Below are 25,741 nucleotides of genomic sequence, written 5' to 3'. Positions count from 1 at the left end.
GGAGCAATTATTAGGAAATGGAAGACATACAAGACCACAAGATAATCTCCCTCGATCTGGGGCTCCACGCAAGATCTCACCCCGTGGGGTCAAAATGATCACAAGAACGGTGAGCAAAAATCCCAGAACCATACGGGGGGACCTAGTGAATGACCTGCAGAGAGTTGGGACCAAAGTAACAAAGCCTACCATCAGTAACACACTACGCCGCCAGGGACTCAAATTCTGCAGTGCCAGACGTGTCCCCCTGCTTAAGCCAGTACATGTCCAGGCCCGTCTGAAGTTTGCTAGAGAGCATTTGGATGATCCAGAAGAAGATTGGGAGAATGTCATATGGTCAGATGAAACCAAAATATAACTTTTTGGTAAAAACTCAACTCGTCGTGTTTGGAGGACAAAGAATGCTGAGTTGCATCCAAAGAACACGATACCTAATGTGAAGCATGGGGGTAGAAACATGCTTTGGGCTGTTTTTCTGCAAAGGGACCAGGACGACTGATCCGGGTAAAGGAAAGAATGAATGGGGTCATGTATCGTGAGATTTTGAGTGACAACCTCCTTCCATCAGCAAGGGCATTGAAGATGAAACGTGGCTTGGTCTTTCAGCATGACAATGATCCCAAACACAACGCCCTGGTAACGAAGGAGTGGCTTCGTAAGAAGCATTTCAAGGTCCTGGAGTGGCCTAGCCAGTCTCCAGATCTCAACCCCATAGAAAATCTTTGGAGGGAATTGAAAGTCCGTGTTGCCCAGCAACAGCCCCAAAACATCACTGCTCTAGAGGAGATCTGCATGGGGGAATGGGCCAAAATACCAGCAACAGTGTGTGAAAACCTTGTGAAGACTTACAGAAAGCGTTTGACCTCTGTCATTGCCAACAAAGGGTTAGTAACAAAGTATTGAGATAAACTTTTGTTACTGATCAAATACTTATTTTCCACCACAATTTGCAAATAAATTCATTACAAATCCTACAATATGATTTTCTGGATATCTTTTTCTCATTTTGTCTGTCATAGTTGAAGTGTACCTATGATGAAAATTACAGGCCTCTCTCATCTTTTTAAGTGGGAGAACTTGCACAGTTGGTGGCTGACTAAATACTTTTTTGCCCCACTGTATAACTGTTTGCGTTGGTAAAGCACAAAATTAAACCTCACAGTCGTGATCTTGCGAGATTCGGGAAATTAAGCTACTTTTTCTACTTACGCAGAGTCAGATGAACTAGTGGATACCATTTTGATGTCTCTGTGTGCAGTCTGAAGGAAGTTAAAAGTAGTTTTGCGTGCCAATGCTAACTAGCGTTAGTGTGATGACTGGGAGTCCACAGATACGCTAGCATCATGCTCGTGAAACGAACTCCAACTTCCTTTAAACTGCATGCAGATGCTGTCCATGAGTTCTCAGTTTACTGGTGATGTTTTTTGGTTTGGCTCATGTTACCATCAACCACTCAGATCAGATTACCAGACCAGTTAAAAGTCATGTTCAGAGCCCTCCACTGGGATTCAAAATGGAGGGCCGGTTGCCCTGGACCTCATGGAAGCCCAAGTCGTGTGCCTGCGACTGCTGCTCAGTCCACAGATAACGACAAGCTGAAGTGGAAAGGAAATGAATATGCAGGGGATAGTAGAGGTGAGATTATCTCTCTTTTTGGTTCCATGAGAAGGACTGAGAAGATGCACTGCAGATGATGGTGGCATGTGTGAAGTATTGTGCTCTTTATTTATTCAAAGACACTGTGAAGTAACGTGTGAGGACATATAAGGGATGGAGCATAACTGTTCTATTATTAAGTCTGAATTTCCAAGGTCTTTCTCATCTCAAGGTTTCATCCATCCTAATATATTTTGTTAGTAGTAGGGAAAACCTGGTCTATTTTACTAAAATCCTACCACTACATTTAGTATGATATTACTATATTACATTGGCCTACCAATGTAATAGCGGTCGTACAATATAATATGAATTTTAGGATGTATAGTATACTACGTCTTGATCGCATTTGACCCATTTAGTATGATATTACATTCGACTGCTTTAGTATGATATACTACTTTAGGTTAGGGGTTAAGTTTAGGGGATAGGGATAGGTGTTATGTTAAAGGGTTAAGGTTAGGGTTAGGGGAAGGGTTAGCCAGCATGATAAGTAGTTGCAAAGTAACAAAAAAGTAGTAAGTAGTTGCAAAGTTGCTAATTAGCTAAAATGCAAAAGTTTTCTGCGATGATATTTGAACATGCATCCTTTGGGTTGCTAGACGTTTGCGTTATACTCCAACCCGACCAACCACCCTCCTTTCATTTTTGCCATAAGTAACTGTCACGACTTCTGCCGAAGTCGGTTCCTCTCCTTGTTCGGGCGGTGTTCGGCGGTCGACGTCACAGGTCTTCTAGCCATCGCCGATCCATTTTTTCATTTTCCATTTGTTTTGTCTTGTTTTTCCACACACCTGGTTTTCAGTTCCCTCATTACGTGTTGTGTATTTAACCCTCTGCTCCCCCCATGTTTTTGTGTGGTATTCTTTGTTTGTAAGTGCTTGTGCACATGTTGACTGGTGCGCGTCGGGTTTTGTACCCAAGTTGTTATTTTCTTGATGTCGATGGTTTTGGAATTAAACTGCTCCGGCTATTACCTAGTTCTGCTCTCCAGCGTCTGACTTCCCTGCCACCAGTTTCGCACCCCTTACAGTAACTGGCTGTCCATACCAAACTTAACATACTGTATCATACTAATTTGACTGTCCCGGATTTACATTTACTATGTTATGTCTAGTCAATGTAATGTAACCTAGCGTAAAGTAACATGTCATACTAAATATGTCATACTAAATAGAGTGGCATGGCTTTTAGTAAAATTAAATATGTTTTGCTCTAAGACCAGGCTGGTAGGGATGGTAGTGGTAGTATACAGCATGCATTACATTCCCTATTGGTTGTGATTGTAATAGCAGTAGTGGTGCTAGTAGCATAAGGAATTGGCACATTCAGATTAGTGACATTTATATTTTAGCCATTCAGCTGAGCAGACCTTATTATTTCCCTGAGACACTGGTCCATCATGTCGAATTTTTGCCTGTTAGGCAAAAGAAGAAGGCGGCAAATGTGGAGCTGATGCAGCAGGATGAATCAGGCCGAAAGACAGGGGCAGTTAACACCTTTATATCTCCTGCCTGTATATTAGGAAAAGGCCTTTCACATGAAAGATGAGGCTTTGAACGTGTTCAAGGCTTTCATGATGCCTTAAAGCTAAACTTAAGCCTCAGACGGCCTCTTAATCTCCTGCTATAGGTGTGACATTTGGGCCTGGGGATAGAAATGTACGTGTCTCCGCGGCTGTAGCTGCGAGAGTGACACACACAGACAGGTGTAGAGATCATATATATTCTGAAATTACATTACTCTTTCTGCCTCTGTCACATCATGTCTTACCGTAACTTTGTCAAGGCCTTTTTTGGGGTGTCTTTATCAGTGGCGGTGGGTGCCGTTTAAGATGAGGACAGATAGATGATATTGTATGTTTTTTATGAGCATGGCCTTATTTCTATTACAGCATATTGGATGACTGTCATTCATATTCCATTTACCCAGCTCAATATAACATCGATAGGTTTAGGCTACTTTTCCCTGTACCCATCATGAGATTTCGTTCCCTTTGCTTCCGTTTAATAAATGTTTTTCAACAGAATTGGCGGAATGAATACACTGGGTGTTTGAGTAGGCTAAACTACCTAGCTGCATTAGCTAGGAAGTGAAAGTGAAAGTATTAAAAAAATACTACCAAATATTGCTAACTCTCTCTGTTAAACTGTTGAACTATTGTCTTTCTCTCTCTTTACGTCAACTACTCACCACATTGTATGCACTGCAGTGCTAGCTAGCTGTAGATGATGCTTTCAGCACTAGATTAATTCTCTGATCCTTTGATTAGGTGGAAAACATGTCAGTTGCTGCAAGAGCTCTGATAGGTTGGAGGACGTCCTCCGGAAGTTAAAATCAAATGTTATTTGTCACATGCACCAAATACAACATGTGTAGTAGACCTCGCATTGAAATGCTTACTAACAAGCACCTTAACCAACAATGCAGTTTTAAGAAAAATAAAAAATAAATAAAGTAACCAATAATTAAAAAGCGTCAGTAAAATAACAATAGCAAAGCTATATACAGGGTATGCCGGTACAGAGTCAATGTGCGGGGGCACCGGTTAGTCGAGGTAATTGAGATAATATATACTGTACATGTGGGTAGAGTTATTAAAGTGACTTATGCATAGATAATAACAGAGTAGCAGCAGCGTAAAAGAGGGGGGGGGGGGGGCAATGCAAGTAGTCTGTGTAGCCATTTGATTAGATGATCAATAGTCTTATGACTTGGGGGAAGAAGCAGTTTAGAAGCCTTTTGGACCTATACTTGGCACTCCGGTACTGCTTCTAGTGCAGTTGCACAGAGAACAGTCTATGACTAGGGGGGCTGGAGTCTTTGACAATTTTTTGGGCTTTCCTCTGACACCACCTGGTATAGAGGTCCTGGATGGCAAGAAGCTTGGCCACAGTGATGTACTGGGTTGTACCGCACTACAATTTGTAGTGCCTTGCGGTCGGAGGCCGAGCAGTTGCCATACCAGGCAATGATGCAACTGCTTTTACCATGCTCTCGATGGTGCAGTTGTAGAACCTTTTGTGGATCTGAGGACCCATGCCAAATCTTTTCAGTCTCCTGAAAGGGAATAGGTTTGCCCTATTCACGACTGTCTTGGTATGCTTGGACCATGTTAGCTTCTTGGTGATTTGGACGCCAAGGAACTTGAAGCTCTCAACCTGCTCCACTGCAGACCCGTCGATGAGAATGGGGGCGTGCTCGGTCCTCCTTCTCCTGTAGTCCATAATCATCTCCTTTGTCTTGATCACGTTGAGGGAGAGTTGTTGTCCTGGCACCACACTGCCAGGTTTCTGACCTCCTCCCTATATCCTCCCCAGGTGGTGAGGGTAGGCAACAACATCTCCTCCCCGCTGATCCTCAACACTGGGGCCCCACAAGGGTGCGTTCTGAGCCCTCTCCTGTACTCCCTGTTCACCCACGACTGCGTGGCCACGCACGCCTCCAACTCAATCATCAAGTTTGCGGACGACACAACAGTGGTAAGCTTGATTACCAACAACGACGAGACGGCCTACAGGGAGGAGGTGAGGGCCCTCGGAGTGTGGTGTCAGGAAAATAACCTCACACTCAACGTCAACAAAACTAAGGAGATGATTGTGGACTTCAGGAAACAGCAGAGGGAACACCCCCCTATCCACATCGATGGAACAGTAGTGGAGAGGGTAGCAAGTTTTAAGTTCCTCGGCATACACATCACAGACAAACTGAATTGGTCCACTCACACAGACAGCATTGTGAAGAAGGCGCAGCAGCGCCTCTTCAACCTCAGGAGGCTGAAGAAATTCGGCTTGTCACCAAAAGCACTCACAAACTTCTACAGATGCACAATCGAGAGCATCCTGGCGGGCTGTATCACCGCCTGGTACGGCAACTGCTCCGCCCTCAACCGTAAGGCTCTCCAGAGGGTAGTGAGGTCTGCACAACGCATCATCGGGGGCAAACTACCTGCCCTCCAGGACACCTACACCACCCGATGTTACAGGAAGGCCATAAAGATCATCAAGGACATCAACCACCCGAGCCACTGCCTGTTCACCCCGCTATCATCCAGAAGGCGAGGTCAGTACAGGTGCATCAAAGCTGGGACCGAGAGACTGAAAAACAGCTTCTATCTCAAGGCCATCAGACTGTTAAACAGCCACCACTAACATTGAGTGGCTGCTGCCAACACACTGACTCAACTCCAGCCACTTTAATAATGGGAATTGATGGGAAATGATGTAAATATATCACTAGCCACTTTAAACAATGCTACCTTATATAATGTTACTTACCCTACATTATTCATCTCATATGCATACGTATATACTGTACTCTATATAATCGATTGTATCCTTATGTAATACATGTATCACTAGCCACTTTAACTATGCCACTTTGTTTACATACTCATCTCATTTGTATATACTGTACTCGATACCATCTACTGTATCTTGCCTATGCTGCTCTGTACATCACTCATTCATATATCCTTATGTACATATTCTTTATTCTTTTTTTTACACTGTGTACAAGACAGTCGTTTTGGAATTGTTAGTTAGATTACTTGTTGGTTATTACTGCATTGTCGGAACTTGAAGCACAAGCATTTCGCTACACTCGCATTAACATCTGCTAACCATGTGTATGTGACAAATACAATTTGATTTGATTTGATTTATATGCTGTCTCGTCTGTTGCTCCACTGCAGACCCGTCGATGAGAATGGGGGCGTGCTCAGTTCTCCTTTTCCTGTCGTCCATAATCATCTCCTTTGTCTTGATCACGTTGAGGGAGAGGTTGTTGTCCTGGCACCACACTGCCAGGTTTCTGACCTCCTCCCTATATGCTGTCTCGTCTGTTGTGTCATCGGCAAACTTAATGATGGTGTTGGAGTTGTGCCTGGCCGTGCAGTCATGAGTGAACAGGGAGTACAGGAGTGGACTGAGCACGCACCTCTGAGGTGCGTGTTAAGGATCAGCGTGGTGGATGTGTTGTTACCTACCCTTACCACATTGGGGAGGCCTGTCAGGAAGTCCAGGATCCAGTTACAGAGGGAGGTGTTTCGTCCCAGGGTCCTTAGCTGTCATAATTACTGTGCAAGTCTTTGGAATGGGGTGAGAACCATGGGCCTCCTATGCTTTGTATTGAAGTCAATGTACCCAGAGTAGGACAGATGCTAGCTGTCCTCCAGCTACACCATGGTGCTACCCTACTGGTGCTACCCTGCTGAGGCTACTGTAGACCTTCTTTACAAAACAGTGTTTTAATCAAATATTTGGTGACGTGAATATATTTAATATAGTTTTATCTAAAAATAGTAACTTTTTTAAATGTTTCGCTACTTACATTTTTTAAATAATTGAGGAGAATGGCCTTCCCCTTCCTACACTGAGGAGCCTTCACTGGTCTGTCATCATTTGCAATGATGGCCTTAAAGGCACAATCCTGAGTTTATGTTTCAACCCCTAATGTAAGCCTGCAACTTGGTTTGGTATAAAGCTGAAGGATGGGGTTGGAGAAGTGTAACCATTGAACACCAGGAAATATCCCAGATTGTGCCTTTATCATGACTGTGGTTTTCTGTGGTTGAGCGGTTTGCCTGGTCACTGTTTTATCGTGCACTAATAGAAGGAACTAAGCTAGATGAGATATATTTAATGGGGAAAAAAGCTCAAAGTGACACCTTCCCGCATAGTCTACCTCGCACAGGATGACAGATGAGTAATGATATTAATAAAAATTTGCAAGAACTTTTGTCCTTTTTTCAGGATATTAACTTTTTATTAATGAGTCCCATTCGATTCCCTGCCAGACAATTTAATGAAATGACAACTTTGAAGATATATTTTACACGTTCAACGTCCTAAACCTGTCTTAACGTCTGTGAGCAAGATTTATTTTGTAAAATATTAATAAATCATTTTAATAATACAATTTTCCCTGGCCAGCCATTTTGTTCAATGCTATCTAAGTAAGACTGTTGTTTTCTGAGGTTTTTACTTATTCATATAGCCTTGGCACGGAGTACACTTTGCATTAGCAAAGAGTTAGCTGTCTGGTTGCCATAGTGTGATTGCTGCTTCGATTGTATATTTCTTCCACACAATACTTTTAATTATGTCCCTGTCTGTCCTATGACAGAGAAGCAGACATAACAGATAAAAGATGATACGTAGGGAAAGAAAGTGAGGGTGTAATTATACCCTTTTCTCTGCTGGCACTGTCATTCTTTGTTGCACGTTATTTTCAGACACCGACGGAACAAAGCTTTCAAAATGACTGAGAGAACATTGATAGATTGGTGGAGATATGAAACACATAAAGTGTCTCGGGGGCCTCCTAGTATTACTGTAAGAATTAGGTAATTGGTCACATGACAAAGCCAAGCATCATAATATTATCCCGTTAGTTCTCACATGTGAAGTCGGTAGAAACAGGTGTGTGGGATGTAGAGGGTCTGAAATCATCTGTAACGTGATTTAAGGCTATAGCTTATAGCTTTAAGGCTATGTATTGCTTGCTGTTTGGGGCTTTAGGCTGGGTTTCTGTACAGCACTTTGTGACATCAGCTGATGTAAGAAGGGATTTATAAATACATTTGATTTGATTTGATTTGATTTAGCTGATGTCAATTGGATGACATGAATGTGAAATTAAAGAGGGAAGAGTATGGAGAGGAAAGGGGGATTATACCTTAGAGGTGATTCATTAGCGAGTTAACATGGCAGCCCTTTTTCTCTATGGATTACTGGTGTCAGCTGTTGTTGCAGTGACAGGAAGTCCCTATAGGCCATACTTTCACACAGAAAGCTGTTACCCAGTTGGACTCCAGGAGGATATAGGGAGGTTATGGAAGAACCATGATCGCGGATGCTGCTAATGAAGGGAACTGGCTTGTTGACGGTCACACTTCTGAGAAGAACCCAACGTAAGAAAGAAAGGTTGTGTTGATGTCATTATGGTTTTCAGAAAAACACTTTGCAACCATACAGTGGTTTCAGAAAGTATTCATACCTCCTGACTTATTCCACATTTTGTTGTGTTACAGCCTAGATGTAAAATGTATTGAAACAATAATAATCACCCATCTACACACAATATTCCGTAATGACAAAGTAAAACATGTTTTAGACATTTTTGCGAATGTATTGAAAATGAAATACAGAAATATCTAATTTGCGTAAGTATTCACACCCCTGAGTAAATACATGTTAGAATCAACCTTTGGCAGTGATTACAGCTGTGTCTTTCTGGGTAAGTCAGTAAGAACTTTGCCCACATTATTCTTTCAAAAATTCTTCATGCTCTGTCAAGTTGGTTGTTGATCATTGGTAGACAGCCATTTTCAAGTCTTGCCATATATTTTCACGCCCATTTAAGTCAAAACTGTGACTAAGCCACTCAGGAACATTCAATGTTGTCTTGGTAAGCAACTCCAGTATATATGTGGCCTTGTGTTTTAGGTTAGTCTCCTGCTGAAAGGTGAATTTGTCTCCCAGTTTCTGTTGGAAAGCAGACTGACCACGTTTGCCTCAAGGATTTTGCATGTGCTAAGCTCTACTTTGTTTAGTTTTACCCTAAAAAAAAATCCTTAGGCCTTGCCGATGACAAGCCTAGCCATAACATGATGCAGCCAACAACATGCTTGAAATTATGAAGAGTGATACTTACTCAGTGATGTGTTGTGCTGGATTTGCCCCAACATAATGCTTTGTATTCAGGACATGAATTTATTTTCCACGTTTTTAACCTTTTGGGTGTAGGGGACAGTATTTTGATGTTTGGATGAAAAACATACCCAAATGAAACTGCCTATTTCTCAGGCCCAGATTCAAGAATATGCATATAAAACACTCTAAAGTTTCCAAAACTGTCAAAATATTGTCTGTGAGTATAACAGAACTGATATTGCTGGCGAAAGCTCCCTAGTTCCATTGCATGCCTTCCCTCCATTTAAAGGGATATCAACCAGATTCATTTTCCTATGGCTTCCACAACAGTCTTTAGACATAGTTTCAGGTTTTTATTCTGAAAAATGAGCGAGAAAGATCACATCGCGTCAGTGGATGGCTGGGTGCCAGCAGAGTTTTGCATGCGCGAGCAGCTTGGAGCAGACATTTTCTCTCTCTCTCCTATTGAAAAAGCTACAGTCCGGTTGAAATATTATTGATTATTTATTGTAAAAACAACCTGAGGATTGATTATAAAAACGTTTGACATGTTTCTACGAACTTGACGGATACTATTTGGAATTTTCGTCTGCCCCGTCATGCCCGCTCGAGCCTGTGGATTTCTGAACAAAACGCGCCAACCAAATGGAGGTATTTTGGATATAAAAATAATCTTTATGGAACAAAAGGAACATTTATTGTGTAACTGGGAGTCTCGTGAGTGCAAACATCCGAAGATCATCAAAGGGATTCATTTTAAGCGATTCATTTTATTGCGTTTCTGACTTTTGTGACCAATCTACTTTGATGCTAGCTGTTTGTAAAGTTTTGTCTACTGAGAGAGATGTCCTTACATAAACGCCTGTTTTGCTTTCGCCTAAAAGCTTTTTTGAAATCTGACATGCCAGGTGGATTAACAACAAGCTAAGATGTGTTTTGCTATATTGCACTTGTGATTTCATGAAAATTGAATATGTTTAGTAATTTAATTTGAATTTGGCGCTCTGCAATTCAGCGGATGTTGACGAAAATTATCCCGCTGACGGGATGGGTGCGCCAAGCAGTTTAACAGTTTTATTAAGTACTTTATTACAAACAGGATGCATGTTTAGGAAGAAATTGTATTCTGTACAGGCTTCCTTATTTTCACTCTGTCATTTAGGTTAGTATTGTGGAGTAACTTCAACGCAGTTGATCCAACCTCAGTTTTCTCCTGTAACAGCCATTAAACTCTGTAACTGTTTTAAAGTCACCATTGGCCTCATGGTGAAATCCCTGAGCGGTTTCCTTCCTTTCCAGCAACTGAGTTAGGAAGGACACCTGTATCTTTAAATTGACTGTGTGTATTGATACACCATCCAAAATGTAATTAATAATTTCACCATGCTCAAAGGGCTTTTCCATGTCTGCTTTTTTTTAATCTACCAATGGGTGCCCTTTTGAGTCATTGCAAAACCTCCCTGGTCTTTGTGGTTGAATCTGTGTTTGAAATTCACTGTTCAGCTGAGGGACCTTACAGATACTTTTATGTGTGGTGTACAGAGATGATGTAGTCATTCATTGCACACAGAGTGAGGCCATGCAACTTCTCATTTGACTTATTTAGCCTTGCCATTACAAAGGGGTTGACTCAAGACGTTTCAGCGTTGAATTTGTAATGAATTAGTAAAAATGGCTTAAAACATAATTCCACTTTAACATTATTGTTACGGTTTTCTTGAAGTGAAGGAGAGGCGGACCAAAATGCATTGTGGTTTCTATTCATGGTACTTTAATAAAGACTCTACACATGAACAAACTAACAAAACAATAAATGTAACGAGAAAACCTAACAGCCTATACTGGTGCACAAACAGAGACAGGAACAATCACCCACAAAACACTCAAAGAATATGGCTGCCTAAATATGGTTCCCAATCAGAGACAACGATAAACACCTGCCTCTGATTGAGAACCACTCCAGACAGCCATAGACTATGCTAGAAAACCCCACTAAGCCACAAAACCAATACTACGAAAAACCCCAAGACAAAACACACCACGTAAAAAAAAACATGTCACACCCTGGCCTGACCAAATTAATAAAGAAAACACAAAATACTAAGACCAGGGCGTGACAATTATGGGGTATTGTTTGTAGGCCAATGACACAAAATCGCAATTTAATCCATTTTAAATTCAGGCTGTAACACAACAAAATGTGGAAAAAGTCAAGGGGTACTTTCTGATAGCACTGTAAATGGAGCACTTACAGGCACAGTATGTGGAAGAATGAATATTATCCATGTGAGCATATGAAACCACCTTACACCCACCAGCCGATAGCATATTACACACACCATAACATCCCCAAAATAGCAATGAAAGCAAAAAGTCTAAATTTACTCACTAACATTTCCTACTCCTCATTTTCTCCATCTTTGGGGGAAGAAAAAAGCTCTTCCGAGATCCCTGGTGAATTTTCTGAAATATTTTATGCGAGTGACGGATGCACATGAGTGTGGTTTGAGGGATTTATTTAGGTGCGTAATTTTTGGTGGGATTTTAATGTGAGTCTATGAGGAGTCGGGGCTGATGGGATGGAGATGGGAGGCTCTTTGTCAGTTTAACAGCCAGGTAACCCACTTTTGGTTCAGCGCTGTTTACACTTTGATTACGAGAAGAGCTGAGGGAAGCACTATCTCCCTACCTGCCGAGCTGAGGCTGTATGAAGCTAGCATGCTGTCGACCACGTGGATACACAACCCTTGTGAACATCCACACACGCACACACCACCTGTGAAGTTTCTCTATGGCAGGGGTGTCAATCTCATTCCATTGAGGGCCTAGTGTCTCTGGTGTGTGTGTATGTTTCTGTCTTTAGATGACAGATGAGAGAGGGGCCATGAATATTTGAACAAAAGGAACAGTCGTCTGTCTCTGTTGGGCTTTGGGCTGTTTTAAAGATTCAACTGAGAGATAAAGGGAGAGCGATGAAATCTGTGGCATGGCTCTGCCCCAGAGAAATGTAGAGTGGTTCTAAAACTGCAGCCAAATCTGCATTCTGATCTATGGAACTCAAAGCTGCATTCTGATTTAGAAATCAGGTCATACTGTATCTGCCTTCTGATTTACAACTTAGCTATATCTACATTCTGATAGAACCCCGGCCTATTCTGCATTCTGATATAACTCCAGCCTAATCAGCATTATGATAGAACCCCAGCCTAATGGGCATTCTGATAGAACCCCAGCCTAATCGGCATTATGATAGAACCCCGGCCTAATCGTCATTCTAATAGAACCCCAGCCTAATCTTCATTCTGATAGAACCCCAGCTTAATGGGCATTCTGATAGAACCCCAGCTTAATCGGCATTCTGATAGAACCCCAGCCTAATTCTTGTTTAGAACGGCGAGGTGTTGGACAAAGGGAAAAGCAATCGATATTTTACCTTCTCTATTTTACCTGAGGATATATCCTCTTCTGAGGCAGTTCACAGCAAACCTCTTTATTGTTTCCCAGCTGTATATCAGTGTTGTGCTCTGTAGCCTGTCACATACCATAGCAGCACACCTCGGGCACTACATCTTCTGTGTTGATGTGTTTGGAAATTGTTAGGGAAATTGTATTGTAGTCAATGCGCTGCCCCAGCCAGTACCTCTGCAGTACTTTGAAGGCAATCACTACACATGTTGCACCCTCTCCCTCTCCATCTTCCATTGTGTTGCTGGAAATCCCCCAGTTGGAGATGGACCCAGGAGTCTCATCTCCTACTCCCCTCCTCCTCCTCTTCCACTCCTCCCTGGTGAAATACACTGCCCTACCTGTCAATCATCCAATGGAAAACTGGCCTCCTGCTCCTACTGCTGTGTTAGTGTGTGTGTGTGTGTGTGGGGGGGGGGGGGGGGGGGGTATATGCTGTGTGTTTGTGTGTGTATACAGTATGTATTTCCCCCAATCAGCCGCCACCCTGCTTTGATTTCAACAGGTGCTCCCCTACTGTCTCTCCATCTCACACACCCATGCTTACTGGCTGCTCCGCCACGCTCCCAATCCAATTCTCATCTCCTCCATCGCTCCCTGTCCCCTTCCCCTTCCCTCCATATCTCCCCATCTCCTTCATTCCTTATAACCTCTGACATGTAGAGTCCACCATCCATATGCCACATGTTCTACCACTGACTTCACCCACTCATTTATTCTCCCATAATTTTCATAGCAAACCTTCCATACAGATGTAGGATCTTAATTTTAGCCAGTTTGCTACAGAGGGAAAATACAGGAATGCAAATTATTATGTAGATTATAATTGATGGACATTTTTGTAGGGGTTGATTTCAAGTCTGAAATGTAAAAGTGGAAATTACAAACTTCAGAAGCCTTTCTAAACCTCAAATACACTCCAAGTTTAACATTTCCTGCATTGCAGGAAAGTTCTCCTGCAACAGGGTGATCAAATGAAGATCCTATATCTTTAATTGATCCCTTATTGACTACATACAAGTTGTGTTTCTCTATGTGTTTACAGAGACACATGGCCTGTGTAAGTAGCTGTTTGTTCATGGTTAAATGCAGATTTGACAGGAAATCTAAATCGGTGTGATGTATAGATGCAGGATCTTAATTTGAGCCAGTTTGCTTCAGCAGCAAAATAATCCTCTAGCAACAGGAAATGTGAATTATTAAGTGGATTATAGTGTGTGGACAATATTGTAGGGGTTGATTCATTTTTTTGTTAGGTCAAATCAAGTCTGAATTTTCAAAGTGGAAATTACAAACTAAACTCATACACTACAATTTTGCATTTCCTGCCGTGCAGGAAAATTCTCAGCAACAAAAGAGTGACCAAATTAAGATCCTAAATCTGTATTCCTGTCCATGAGACGAGATGAGGAAGCGACACAGGTTAATGGGCTTTCTGCGCCGTATACCTCAACCCTCTTCTCAAATGTCAACACGGTTGTGTGTTAGTAATTAACGAATGATTATGTCACTTGCCTACTTAATTACCAAAAAAGGATTTGTTCGTTAATTTATGACTAAGCAGCTGGCTTCCGGCGGCATTAATACTGTTTGTTGTCATTCCAAGCGTAATAATATTCTATCTGATTGGCTCAAGCAAGAAGAAATGTAGTATTCGTGCTGTTTCACCATGTTTCTTCATGCTTTGGTTGTACTCAGGCCCAGTTAGTGGTTAGGAGAGAGAGTGGTTGGAGATTGGCTTGTGAAAGTCAGTGGGCAGTTATACAGCCCTATATGAAACTGTGAAAGTAATCAAAGGACAGTAGGGTTTGTCTTCTGAAACAATGACCCTGGAAATGAGAAATAGTTCATTTGATGAGGTTTCAAATGAGTGTTTATTGGAGGACATGTAAAATCAATGACCGATTTTATCATGCTACTCTCCTGTATATGACATGTTTTATCTCCATTTTCATTTATCTTTCTCTCCTTTTTTACACCCTTTCTTTCTCTATCTCCACCTCACTCTCTCCCTTCTTTCTCTCATTCACTCTCACTTTCTCGGTCTGTCTCCCTCAGTCACTCACTTAATCTCCTCACTCACTCTTTCTCTCACTGTCTTTCTCGCTCACTCTCTTTCTCTCTCAGATACTGAACAAGCCCTTCCCTTTACCTCTACTGCAGACCTGTTTGTCCCTGACATGTCGGTTACACACACACACACACACACACACACACACACACACACACACACACACACACACACACACACACACACACACAGAGCCTGTTATCTATGTCGGCAGTCAGCTCTCTCTGTGTGAACAGCATGTCTATGACTCCCTGAAGGCACTCCCAAATTAGCACAGTCAGTTTAGGGCTCCATCAATCCATCCCTGCCTCTCTGTATACTTTTACATTTTCATTAAGCTCTGAATATCACCACCCTGTCACTGAGTTGTACATGACAATCTAGCTATCATTCACCATTTCTGAGTGCTATCCTATTACTTGGCTTTGGGCATGTGATAATGACGATATTGCCAAACCAATTGCTAATCTTCTTATAGGTTCTTCTAAGCAAAGTATATAATACAGTATACAGTATATTGATTAATGGTGTTATGTAGTTTATTCTACATAATCTAACATGTATCTATCCATATCGTTGAGAACAGATTACCTAGTTGGTTACCATTTGTACAATCTGTGCGGTTCTCTGATAGACGATTCTTTGTGCACGTCCTTCAGGGTCATGGCTGTGAAACATGCACTGCATCAACAGATTGTGCCTGCCCCAGTGTCTGTGTGTGTGGCCGTGTCGGCCTTACCTACTAATTACTAAAACGACATACTGTGTACTAATCATACTACATCCTATTTAGAATGTACCGTTTAGTAAAATGTATGCAGTAAGCAACGAATATCATACTAGGCTCACCCATACTGAGAATGCAATATTGTGTTGTTTCCCGCCAGCTGATTATCAGCTGTTGTCTGAAAAGACGGTTATATTCCTCAGTAGAAGTATGACATCCTGGCATTATCCCCACAATGCAATCTCAAATGTGTTTTTAATGCTATATTGATAGCAACAGGCTCTATCCATTATACCACCTCCAACGTTCTTATTTACTTCCGATCAGGTTGATGACTTCGGGAGCGAGTTCTGCTATTGTTTTTATCATTAGTTTACTAGCTATCGTCGATGCATTTCTGACTGAAATAGTTTGCAATGACTACGTTTAAATTACAGCCCCGCGAAGGAGGTGCTAATGAACATTGTTCAGTGCCTCTGTGTTCAGTTTCTTCCAAATGTATTGGTATTGTGAGCTTCCATCGTTTCCCGGTCCATGTAGAGCTCAGAAAAAGGTGGTTGGTGGCAGTACGTCGTGACAACTTAGCTGTCACCAAACACACAAAGGTGTGTCGTACACATTTTGTCGAAAGTGACTTTGTGGAGGGAAAAACTGGGGAGCGACAACAATACCTTAAAAGAGGTGTTGTTCCTACTGTCTTCGCGTGGAACTGGCACATTCAAAAGAGACCTGGTGTTTGGGAAAGAAGACTGAAACCTCCTGCTCCGACTGTGGGGGATGAAGAAATGAAGAACAAGGTGCGCTGCCTATGGACTGTGCCGTCTCTGATCCGGTCCAGAGCATGGGCCAAGCCAGTGTAAATGTACATGTGTTTATTTGCTAGCAGCAAAATAATAATTTGTTTATCTACGACATGTATCAATCGTTTGTGTGGAGCTTGTATCGGCTTTAATTAGGCAATGAGTAACAGGGGTGGGGGAAAGAAATCAAGTAAACACAGAATAGCCAGAATGCAAGATAGAATACAATGTTAGAGATGTGTAATTGATTAACTGAACTGTTGAACATTTGCTGCAATACATTTTTTTTTAAACATATCTATTCTACTGTAGATTTCTTCACGAGAACATCAATATTTATTTTTCATAAAACCACTAAACTTGGCACCCATGCAGGGGATCCATTCAGGTGCGAGAGACACTTCTGCAAGTAGTGGTAAAAATAAAAGTGGTCAACCTTCTCTCTTATAGTTTTTGAAACCTGTAGATCTTTATATATCCTTTCAACTAGGACATCCTCCTGTGCACAGATGACAAAGTCACACCAGCTACAACCTGTGAGAAGGATTTGACCTTGCACCTGCCAGTAGTAAGCATGAGATCTCTTCAACTTCAGCTCTCCATTCTGTATCTTCATCTCCATGGTCTGCATACCAGATCCCTTGAACATCTGCTCAGCTAGGTGGTCAGCTGAGGTCTCTCCCCGGACATGGCAAACCTCTCGGAAACGAGAGGATGTTATTCTCATTTTCCTGAACTGATTCCATTCCGGGCTGCTGCTCTGCTCCCTTGTAGCAACCTCGACTTTGTGTGACATCTCGTAGGTTGTCTCTAATGCCTTGAGGTGGAACTGCTCCTGATGGCTAAGGACGTAAGCACACTGGGAAGCCTGAAGCCTGTAGCCATCTAATGGAAGTATTGGTGGAGAAGTGGCATCGGCAATCTTCACAATTTCACGGGTCTTTGGCTGTGGAAGCTGATAGGACAGAACACTGCCGGCTTGCACTGGCCCAAAGGCGGACTCAACCAGGGGCACGCCAGCTGACATTTCCATTGTTGTCACAAGAGGGGCAGTAAGTGGAGAAAAGTTGGCATACGTTTCTGAGACGAGGAGAAGGTCCAGGCATTTATCCATTGAGTGCTTTGTAGAGAGAACTTCTGCAAAACATTTTAAAACCTTAACATCAGAAAGAGCACAAGCCCGAAAGTTCAAATAAAATTAATTAAAATATACAGATTTATAGATTATATATTTAACCCCAGTCTTTGTCCCAAACATTTGTCATTATCATCTGGATACAATCACAAGAAAATGTTTTCTAAAATGTTTCCATTCTAGGAACCTCCAACTTACCTTATTCCATCAGCACAAGAGTTAGTAGATTTACGGAACTCTATCTCATCAACCGGACCTGGTTTCACACCCTAATTAACAAGGATTTACTGTTACATAGGCTGAATACCTTTCAGGTGCATTTTTTTATGTATATTGATAGACTCACAAGTGTTCTTGGCGTGTGCCAACACTGTTCTGTGTCTGTGCAGCTGTGAACTGGTGGTGCAGCAGGAATGTTTAGTTGAGAGTAGTGCGCTGTCTGATAAAGAAGGGCCACCAGATGATTGCACAGAGCACTTCCTGCAACACAGAAGCAGTGGCTTTGAACCACTATCACTGGTACGGAGTGCTTTAACACCATCTGTGAAGATAAGTGAAGTGACTGAAGTGAGAAACAAGAATGATGCGGCCCATAAATAACAATAAACATAGTAGTGTCTAGTCTTATTAACTAGGGGCTCATTAAACTATACAGGAATAGATTGTGTCTCAGTAACACAATTACCAAACACTGCATCAACAGATCTTTACCAAATAACTTGTTAAGTGGGCAATTCTAAATTGGGATTGGGACCCATCATTAATATCTATCTACTGATAAGATTTAACGTTGACACGGTCTCCAACACATTTTGACCATGATGACAGTGTCTCACAGGAGATGTTTAACAAGGTCCTTAGTACCTATCTATAACCTTTCCCTACTCTCATGCTGTGCGGCTTTTCAATCTTCCTCACCGACCTGTGACAGGCAGCCCTCACGGTGATCTCCCCTGTCAAAGTATCTTTGTTAAATACTGTGTAGAAGACATGAATAACAGTTATTTTTAGCTAGCAAATATAGCTAGCAAGCATAACTTAACCAAGCTAACGAAAATACACACATTCTCAGGTAGATTCTGTCAATTTTACGAAGTAACTAGCTAGCTACAGTTAATAGTTAAATAAGCTAGCTAATGATTGTATCTAGCTAACATTATATCTGTCACTGACTTGGTACTCACCTTCATAGTTGTCTATGTAGCTTACTATACACATCTTGAACGCCTTTTCATTCTTGCTAGCAGGAGTCTAACTGGTAACTGCTAATAATCTCACTGGTTTGAGAACATATGTGAACATCCAGATCGATTCGGTCCTGTAACGTGTGCGCTGGGGGACGGAAGCAAGTTCAGGGAGTGAATACATTTAATGAATGAACGAAACATAATACAAAAGAAGAAACACGAAAAACGCACAGACATGAAACTGAAACAGAAACAATAATGCCTGGGGAAGGAACCAAAGGGAGTGACATAGATAGGGCAGATAATCAAGGAAATGATGGAGTCCAGGTGAATGTTATTAGGCACTGATGTACGTGACTATGGTGACAGTTGTGTGCAATAATCAGCAGCCTGGTGACCTAGAGGCCATAGAGGGAGCACATGTGAAAGTAAACCCCCCCCCCCCAATGTGCAGCTCCAGCCGCCGGGTGCAGACCAAAATTGACGATCCCGGGTACAGGAGCGGACCGGTCACCTCTGCTGAGGCACAGGAACCTGTCAATCCGGCTGAGGCGCGGGAGCATGGCTAACTAGAGCGCCGGAGATAGAGCATACCTGACAGTACCCCCTCCCTGGCACACGGCTCCAGCCGCAGGATGCCAAACAAAGGGACGATCCCGGGATCAGGAGCGGACCTGTCGCCTCTGCTGAGGCGCAGAAACCTGACGAACTGGCTGAGGCGTGAGAGCCTGATGAGCCAGCTGAGACCTCCCCGGTTGCTTCGTCCGAGGCACAGGAACCTGTTCACCCAGCTGAGACATGGGAGCCTGTCGAGCCAGCTGAGGCATGAGAGTCCGACGAACCGGCTGAGGCCTCCCTGGAAGCTGCGGTACTGACACCCGGACCCAACATCACCTCAAACACAAAATAAATAAAATAAAATAAACACTCCCTGATGCTTCCCTTTGGTGAGGCGTTATTCTGTAACGTGTGCTGGGAGTCGGGAAGCAAGTTCAGGGAGTGAATACATTTAATGAATAAACAAAACATAATATAAAACATGAAAACTCATAGACATGAAACAGAAACAATATTGCCTGGGGAAGGAACCAAAGGGAGTGACATAGATAGGGCAAATAATCAAGGAGATTATGGAGTCCAGGTGAATGTCATTAGGCACTGATGCGCGTGACTATGGTGACAGGTGTGCACAATAATCAGCAGCCTGGTGACCTTGAGGCCAGAGAGGGAGCACATGTGACAGGTCCTAAGTAGCAAAATTTGAAATGTTTTTTTTTTTACATAGAATAAAAATACAAACTCAGAGCTAGAAAATGGTATATCAAACACTGCAGTTGGGGAACATTGAGAAAGTAATTATGCTTTCAAAGTTGATAAACTTGTTAAACCCCACCTTTGAGAAAATGGCCCTTGAATATTTTGGTACACCTACTGGAGAGCACTTCTTTGTCTACACCCATTCAGCATCGTTTACACCCTTTTAACCCCATCCATCAGGATTCACATGTGAGGCCATCTGGTAACCATAATGAGTTAGCGTAGTGAACAACCAAATATTTCAAGACTAAAAGTGGTGAAAGCAGTCCTTGGCCTATATCTTAATCTGACTTTGGTGCAGGTCATGTTGTTTTTCATATTACCGTCTCTGATAAACACAATTTATCAAATTAAATCTAAGTTTATTTGTCACATGCCCAGGATACAGAAAGTGTAAACGGTACAGTGAAATGGTTACTTGCATAGTAGCAGTATCACTATTGTCTAGACATGTACACATGTTCATGAAATATAATAGATGACCGTAATCACCCAAAGACATACCTGGCTAACTTGATGGATCATGTAATATGTTTAGACATGTAGCTATCAAGCTAGCTAAAAAATGAAAGAACTTGGAAAAATACAAGGTCAAATCATGATGCCACTGGGCTTCAGGTCGGAAAGTTGGGGCTACAGAAAAAGGCCAGAGTTCCCGAGTTGGAATTCTGAGTTGGATGACCGTTCAAACCGATTTTTCCCAGTTGGAGGTTGTTTTTTTTTCCAAGTTCCCAGTTGTCTTGTCTGCACTGAAGTCATAAATTTCCAAGTGAACTAAGCAATAATTCCAACCCATACTTTTAGCAATACAAACTAATTGCCATAGCTAGCCACCATCCATAAATACATACAGGTAGCTAAAGCTAACCAATTAGGCTCAACTTTAGCTAGCTAACATTAGGCTATAACTAGCAATGCAAATGGCTTGCTGAGATAGGAATAATATTACTACACAGATCATATCTGTAAAATTAGCTAGCTAGCGAGTTAGCTAGTGAGCCAACCAGCCAGCTAACATTAGTTAGCTAGCTAACAGTATGCTTTAACTTGCAATGAAATTGACTTTCTTACCAAATTTGAAATGTATAATATATATGAAAATTTAGCTAGCTAGACTCTTATAGATCAAGGATGCCATGGTTGCCCTTCATTTTTTATTTTTGTGTACTTGTAGTGTACCTCTTTTTTTCTCCCCAGTTGGAAGTTAGTCTTGTCTCATTGCTGCAACTCCCCTACGGGAGAGGTAAAGATCATGCGTACTCTGAAACATGACCCTGCCAAGCAGTATGTTGGAGGAAACACCGTCCAACTGATGACCGAAGTCAGCTTGCAGGCGCCCGGCCCGCCACAAGGAGTCGCTAGACCACAATGAGACAGGGAAATCCCGGCCGACCAAACCCTTACCCTAACCCGGACAACACTGGGCCAATTGTGCACCGCCTCATGGGTCTCCTGGTCACGGCCGGCTGTAACACAGCCTGGGACCAAACCCGGGGCTGGAGTGACGCCTCACGCACTTAGCCCACTGCGCCTGGTTGGCCTTAGTTTGAAGATGTAATCCGGATATAGATGTTTTATACAACAGCCTTCTGTGTTCTCTTTTCGACTCCCTCAGCATATTTGCAATCAAACGCCAGAATTATCTCCATCTCCTTACCTATCACACTCTGCTTCCACCGGGCATTCCAGTGATTTTGAAACTTTGTCAGCTTCTTCTTCAACACAGTTGATCACTGTTTCTTTCCCATCACTGTCATCAGAAGACTCCTCAGAGGCAAAACTTTTGTTTTTCATGATATCTTTAAAAAAAAGCTGTGGTAGAAAGGATTCTCTTTACATTCTGAGCAGTTCATGTTATAGACAGAAGCACGCTACATGGCAGACCAATCCGAACTCATCTCTCGGCATGTCCAACCCATCCATTATCTCAACTAACCATGGCTAGCGGAAAGTTTCCTGTCTTTTTCCATGGATAAACCAACTAGGCTCGTATGTTAATAATTTTATTCGTATTTACAAATGGCATACAAGTTTATTACGGCTCATGAAAGTTCACAGGTTCCAGAAAGCATCTAAATGTGTCTCCTGTGAAGTAGATCCTGAAACGAGTCACATATTGAAAATACAGTGATTGAAGAAAACATTTTCAGAGATTAAGTTATTTAATCACTCTACCTGCTTTTAGTTGTTTAGTCATTTAAATTTGACTGGAGTATATATATTTTTTTGTATTATTATTATTATATTATATTTTTCTTATTCACTCACGGCCCAGAGGTTTTAAATGGGTTGCGGGTGTGTGAGTAAACATTTTGTCTGTTAATGCAAGTTAGTGCTAGTTTGACCACCAGAGGGCATCTTTGAGAAGCATTCGATAGTCTTCCATATTGGCATTACCAGAGACGAGGAGGGCACGCTGGAGACCGGGGTTCAATTCCCCAACGGGAAGGAAGGGGTAGGCTGTCCTTGTAAATAAGAATTTGTTCTTAACTGATTCCCTATGTGTTATTTCATAGTTGTGACGTCTTCACTATTATTCTACATTGTAGAAAATAGTAAAATAAAGAAAAATCCTTGAATGAGTAGGTGTGTCCAAACCTTTGACTGGTACTTGCTTAATTTATTTGATTAATATTATGGTGTTTCTATTCCAAGAAAAACAAAAAACCCTATGTGTTTCCATTAGGATGGAACAGAAAATATGGCACTGTACAACGTGATGATCTGCAGCGCAGTGCTGGGCTATTTAGCTAAAGACTCCCTGTGTTGTGGGGGCAGGGTACACAGGAGACCGGGGTTCAATTCCCCGACGGGGAGGAAGGAGTAACCTGTCCTTCTAAATAAGACTTTGTTCTGATTCCATATATGTTATTTTATAGTTGTGATGTATTCACTATTATTATTTTAATGTAGAAAATAGTAAAAAAAATACATCAAAATCCTGGAATGAGTAGGTGTGTCCAAATATGGCGCTGTACAACGTGATGGTGGGAATAGGCTACAGCATATGTGGATTGGAGGATTCTAAATTAATATCTAAGGGGCATAACATTTCCACACCCTAATTGTAGTCGAACTTTCAGTTGAGCGTACTACTCTTTGCCTTCTCTGCTTCTCTATCAGTAGTTGATGCTGTTGCTACTGTATGCAACCTCTTGCAAACTAGTTAGCATAACAAATTACTAGCAGGATATGGCAGCATCTTTGGTTGTGTGTCAAGAATTCTGCAGAGCAAGTTTGTATGAAGGTCTGGTTTTTCACAGGCAAATTGTTATATGCTATGGAGGTACATTTGCGTTTTTTGGTCAAGAGTGAACGTATTTATTTTCAATCAAAAATAATTGTTCTGAAAGCAACTTTTTTCCGACACAAAGGAAGTCATAGCGGACACAGACGAAGAATGACTGTGTGATGATGGCATCTCAGGTAAGCAGCACTGGGCGTTCTTCTGTCCAACCTTTTCATAGCTAGTAGTTAGCTCCCACGATTCAGTGTCGGTTCGTAACATTCTACTATATTACATGCATACATACCTTAGAATGATAAATCATGCCATTTTTATTCTCAGAATAACCAAAAGTATTTAGCTACGAACACCTGTTCTCGCCATTTTCAGTTGAATTAATCTAACTTTCTTTCATGGCAACTCATAATCAGGCCATGTCCTATTTGTTTCATAGTCGATATATAATCAAATTTCATGACAGTGTAACGGTTAGCTTTTTTTTACAGAAGGATGAAAGAACACAATATGTCTGTCAGGGAATGCTATTCTGATATGTCAGATGAAGAGTTAGACCAGAAAGTCAGGGCCATTAAGGCAAGGATGCCCCATGCAGGCTTTAGAATGGTCAAAGGAGGTCTCAGAGCAATTATCCATCGTGTACAATGGCAAAGAGTTTGGGAGTCTTTGCAGCGTGTAGATGGTGCAGGTATCATTGCCAGAATAATCCAGCTTCATTGCATTGCTCAGCAAAAATACTCTGTTTCTGCTCCCCTGTCTCTCGTCCACATTGATACAAATCATAAATTGATAAGGTACTAAGATGTATAGTGTCTCCATCAAATCTAAGAAGTTATTTAAACTTTTTATTCTTACTTATTCGTAGACAAATGTTCAATGATGTATAAAATTGGAGTTGTTCTTCATCAACTGGTAATACTTAAATAAGGAAGCAGGTTAATAGGTTAAACATTTCACTTTTAATTCCAATGCGTTTTTTTCAAGATACAATATTGTCATCTTTGGCGGTATAGAAGGATTTTCAAGGAAGGTAAGTATATTATGTTGTATACATATTGCATATTTCCCATCACCTAATGAACAACCACAATACCAGTCTGGCATTAAGCTTTCTGTGCTGTGTTGACGTATCCTGAAAAATCAGCTTCTTTAGATTGAACGGTCATATCTCAGTTATTGTTTTCATATCTACAAAAAATAAGCTATTTTCTTTACTTTCAGAGTGCAAACTGATAAAGGGGGCGCAAATGTAGATATTGCCAGATGTTCACTGTCCGAGGAACAGGCCGTGGGAAGCTTTATTGCTGGCAGAAGTGTCCATAACCAGAGGTAATTCAACTGTTCTGTGTTCTTTTTCTCTCTTTCTCTCTGCCTGTCTTGTTGTACATGGAACCTGTCTCACATGCATTCATTAAAAAACCCTTAAGATGTCAGCTGCTAATTTTCAGATTTACACCACATAAACATTCAGCCATTTTCACGTGACTATCTGTTGCTATCTGTTGCTGCCAAGTCATCATCAAGCTTCAAGTGCTATTTATGTCTAATAATGACATTATCTGCTATTGTTTGTCCCCATGTGTCTGTTTTTCAGCATAAAGTACTCTGTAGCCACTTAGTATGGACACCAGGTGAGACCACACACACACACAATAACAGTCTCTCCTTCACTTCATCCCACTCCCCCTTCTCCCTTAATCCTCTAGGTTATATCAGCTGTGTTGGTGAACCTCTCCCGCATCTGAACTGGCTGACACAGAGGGAACAGCATGATCATAGGTGAGAGGTCGCTTGGTCGAGTCAACAGAAAGTATTATTAAAGAGATGCTTTACTTTGAAATACAGATAGAGATGTAGGCCATGTCCCAGAGTCCCAGAGTTAATGATCCAAGGTCATTTTTGCATTTTATGATTATGATGACTGACTGTGTTAGAATAAAAAAAACAAGGCTTAATCATGCTCTCTCTCTCTATCCATCTGTCTCTCGTCTGCAGGTATGTTTTAATGTGAGAGAGGAAGCCAGTCCCGTCATCGCCACCTCACCCGCTCTTAAGATAACCTTCGGGCCAACTGGGGTCCCAAGGCTGGTTAGGAGACACTGCTAGAGACACTGTAATTGTGATGAACTGAGAGAATATTAGGGTAGCACTATAGTTCATTAATCATATGCTGTCTACCTCTTTTCTTACCTCTTTCCTTTTCTGTCTTCTACATCTCTCTCCCCACCTCGTCTTTCTTCCTCGTTTCATAATACATACCATATGTGCATTGAAGTACAGATTGAACTTGTATTTATAATATAATATTACAGTTATCATAATTGTAATATATTATGTATTTATAACACCTGGATAATTAACTTACTTCAATAAAGCGTTTCACATTCTCCGCTGGTTGAAATTAAGTATCTCATTGAAATATTATCCTGTGTCTTCCGATTAATGCAGATGAAGGGAGTTAGATATGCATAGATTTTTGGTCTG

General features: G+C 41.6%; 1 protein-coding gene and 1 long non-coding RNA gene across 11 annotated transcripts in view; both read left to right on the top strand.

Annotated features, from left to right (window-relative positions):
• Positions 1 to 25,741, top strand: part of LOC110522839 (netrin receptor UNC5D) — a 301,148-nt gene that overhangs the window by 180,516 nt on the left and 94,891 nt on the right. The gene's annotated exons all lie outside the window — the stretch shown is intronic.
• On the top strand, positions 24,198 to 25,456 carry LOC149983217 (uncharacterized). The gene is made up of 3 exons (XR_016496412.1): positions 24,198 to 24,586; positions 24,964 to 25,036; positions 25,253 to 25,456. It is a non-coding gene; the product is annotated as an uncharacterized LOC149983217 (long non-coding RNA).

Source organism: Oncorhynchus mykiss, chromosome 5, assembly GCF_057628025.1.
Source record: "Oncorhynchus mykiss isolate SJ-2025 chromosome 5, ASM5762802v1, whole genome shotgun sequence".
Lineage (NCBI taxonomy): Eukaryota > Metazoa > Chordata > Actinopteri > Salmoniformes > Salmonidae > Oncorhynchus > Oncorhynchus mykiss.
This window is presented reverse-complemented; position numbering and strand designations above follow the sequence as displayed.